Here is a 3,940-nt window from a genome sequence, read left to right as displayed (position 1 = left end):
TTTTCACATCTTAATTTCTAAAAGTGAAAAGGTTTTTGTTCGTACATATAAATATTCACCATAAACATGTTTGTTAAGTGGCATTTAGTGACTGGAAGCAGCGTCACTGAGTTCAAAGGAAACAATCAGCACAAGGCGGCTCGACTGCTCTGTGGTTTCAGATCTTCCACCACAGGACCAGCTCTCCTGGCTTTGCTGTTTATTTTATTGCTTCACTGTGTCTCCCTTTCAGACACGCCGTCGTATATCCGATGGCCAGGACTCGTCACCTCGGTAACCCAGAAAACGCAGGAGCAGCTTCACAGATTTCCACAGAGGCTTCAACACGGAGTCTCGCTGACTTGGGAAGATGCTCAGATTTACGTCACATGGACTCTGGTGGAGCCTCACGTACTCGTGGATGGAGACAATATAACACCGGCCCTACTGCCCACAGCCGGCATGAGTACACAGGGGTCCACAGTAACTGCAGCTGTGTGCACGTCTGCACAGGACTATAATCGAGGCCTTCTGCTGTCTGTGAGGCTCTTTCACACTGGAAGCCTTTTCCTGCTGCTGCTGCTCTCCATGAGATAATGTTTGAGAGACAGGGTTGCACATGACACACCGTCATTTAATCGGTTGTTAATACAAAAGTTCTGTTCAGGGCTGCTTTAGGAAGATTCGGTGAACTGGTTCTAGTTACAGACTCCAGCCCCCCACGACCCTGGTGAGGATTCAGGTGTTCAGATGATGTATGGATGGATGGTAGCTCTCGTTATCTCTGCTGCTTATTGTTCTGTTTTTCTTTCCCTTTCACCTCGAGTCATAGCATGTTTAATTTAATTGCAGTATGTGTTGATGATGGAGGTAATATGACTGCGTCTCTGGCAGTGTGATGAAGTGCAGTGGTACAAAGAAGAATGAATAACCTCGTTTCACTCTGGCTCCCAAACAAACAATACATCCAGCTCGCTAAACGAAGGCAGTGTTTACATGTACATTAAATGGCAGAGCATCTTTGCAGTGTTATTAAAATTTCACCAAACAGCTCCATAATTAAGACATGCATTAGGAGCCATCTAAATGATTAAACTGTAATTGCACTCACACAGCTCGTTTGTCCAATCTGCAGCTACGGGGCTGCCGCCGCCGCGTCCATGTGCTATTTATGCTGTTCAGTGTCGACGTGTACAAACTGCTAGACTTGTGCTTTCCGTGTATTTTCGTCGGCATGTGAGGCGCTGATGTTGTTACTGTAAGATTTGAAAGAGTTTATTGAATTTTTACCAGCAGTAAACAGAAGGAGCTTTGGGGATTCAGTCTGCTGTTTAATCACTGATCGACTTCATTCTTGTTAAGACCAGATCTGTCCACGTGAGGAGCCACATGTATCTACAGGACACCCACAGCTCCTCAGGGCCGGCTTGGTTTACACCCAAAGGTCCAAAGACAAGTTACCGACATGGTTCACATGTTTTTGTTGAATCGTCAACCAGCTGAAAGTTATCGAGCAGAACATACATGAAACAACCAGTGCAACCCCTGAAATCATCCCTAAACCCAGTGATGGGTCCCTTGCTGAAGGCTGTGAAGTCCTGACTAAGAACATCTATTTTCAGGTTTCCACTGTATCAGAGTCCTCGCTGGTGGGACTTTCAAAATGAAATCATATGCACACATGAATTATATTGCAACGGCTGCAAAACCTTTTACTTTCCTTTTCATGCCACCAGTGGGCCAAGCAGCGCCGGTAAGAAAGGACCGACTCCCCAAAGCCCAGACGGACTGTCGTGGGAATCGCTGCGTTTTTACATCACAGAAACTTGTATTGATGTTTTTTCATCACAAAATGCAGCGAAAGACCAAAGACGTGTTCATCAAGGAGATTTGCTTTTTNCCCAGCAATCACCACACCTGGATATAAAAGCAACCAGCAGCCTTTCAGTCGGGCTGGATGGGGTTTAGGGTGAACAGTCAGTGTGTGTTTGTGGTAACTTCTGTTGGCAGCTGCTGACTCGGTGGGAGTTTGAGAGTCTCAGTGACTCCTGTTAGCAGCTGAGCAACTTGGTGAAGAAGTTCCTCGTGTCCTGTGTGTTTTGAGGCACTAGTTTGTTTTAGTTTCTTCTGTTATGTGTGGATGTTGCTGTTAGATTTAAAGTTTGGCTGAAGAGTTTAGTTTAGTTAGCTAGCTTTGACACTCCATTAGACTTCGTTTGGTTCTTTGATTTGTCCCAACATCCACCATCTTCCTTTGTATCGTCACCGTTCTGTTCATTTACTGACAATAAACTGCTTTACCTGAACCACTTCCATCTGGGTTTTATTACATCCAGCTGATCCTAGAGGCTGGATGGTAACCATACATCCACACTACGTCCACAAATGTGAAGAAACATCCAACTTTCTTTCTTTAAATTATGCAAACTCAGTTTTTAAAGAGAAAGCATAACATCAGAGAACGTCGGTAAAATCAGGATCAATCCCGTCACCCCGAGGGCTTCAGAGTGGCGACGGCCCCCTAAGCTGGAGCTAAATGTGTTTTCTTGTAATACTTTCCAGCTGAACGCTGACGCAGGAGGAACTTTGTGGCGCCGGCCTGATATCTACCATCTTTCCCATGTGACACGAATGCAGCATTAAACTGTCATCCTGGAGGCTTTTTGCACACCTGTACTACACGATGTCAGCGCTGGGCGAAAATCCCATTACATTAGAATCATGGCGCTGATGCGACCGCGCTGTGAGATCGGTGGAAAATATTACCCATGACAAGATCAGGCCTTGCGTGAGAAAGAGAGCGAATGCGGCGGCCTTCCTTGCACACCTTGGGGTCAGAGTGTCAACCTGATGAACACATCTCACCTGCAGCCGCTCCAGCTTTTCCTGAAAAAACAAAGGAATAATATTACACAGCCACGCTATGCTCGCTGTGTTAGGACGGGTCTGTGCCGGTCCCTGGTGCTGGTTCTGGAGCTCTGTTGGGTTTTGGCTCACGCTCTCTGGGGCCGCCTTGATCAGCGTGTCGTTATGAACTCAGTCACTCATCTCCTAATCAGATGAACAGCAGCTGTTTGTGAAATTGACTGCTCTATACATGATGAGGCGACTTTCCTCCCACACTAATTGTTGCTATAAAGCCCACTTCTGCCGAATACCTTCATTACTGCGTTGCTGTGTACGCATACATACTGATCCGAGTGGATGTCTCCGTCTGAGGAGTCGGCAGCTCCCCAGCAGATGGAAGCTGTCATCGCCGTCTTTCTCTTTGTCACTTCCTCCATCTCTTCCCTTCTCGGTCACACTTCATCTCCCACAATCGCTGCTTTGCATGTCGTCTCCCTCTGTTTCATGTTTGTGCGTCGCCGTGCTTTTGCTTTTGTCCGTGCGAGCGGCGTACGCGTGATCGAGCGCCAACAGGTCTATTTTACCTCGGCAGTAGATTCACAGGTTGTCATGTATGTCTGAGGCTGCGGGTGGCTTCAGCTCGCACGGACCCGAACCCAGCATACTAAACATCTGTTGTGTAAGCCATTAACACCCCGCCATGAGAGTGCGAATTAAAAGGAAGAGGGATTTGAGTATTGCTGTGTGTCTGCTAAGCTGGATTGAGTCACTCTGAACAGCAGTTGTGGGTTCAGTTAAGTGTGCCGGGCGGATCGGGGGCTGCGGAGCGGGTTTACGGCCGCAGTCCTGGTGGAGGGAACACGGTGGCTTCACATGGTCGTCACCGGGCAAGAGTTCAGGCATCGAAGTATTCTTTTAAACCTGTGTTTACTTTAAAACGGCTTCGTAGGCCAGAGCGTCCCTGTGTTGGTGTCATCTAATGGGCCGCACATTTATTATCAGAAATAATATTCATATGTTCATATCGATAAAAACCTTTATGTGAAACCTGCAATCCCTGTAGGCAGGTTGACCAATCAACATCCATCCATCATCTCTACACCTTAATCCTCAC

Source organism: Stegastes partitus, unplaced genomic scaffold (assembly GCF_000690725.1).
Source record: "Stegastes partitus isolate 25-593 unplaced genomic scaffold, Stegastes_partitus-1.0.2 Scaffold386, whole genome shotgun sequence".
NCBI classification, from domain to species: domain Eukaryota; kingdom Metazoa; phylum Chordata; class Actinopteri; family Pomacentridae; genus Stegastes; species Stegastes partitus.
Note: the sequence above shows the minus strand (reverse complement) of the source record.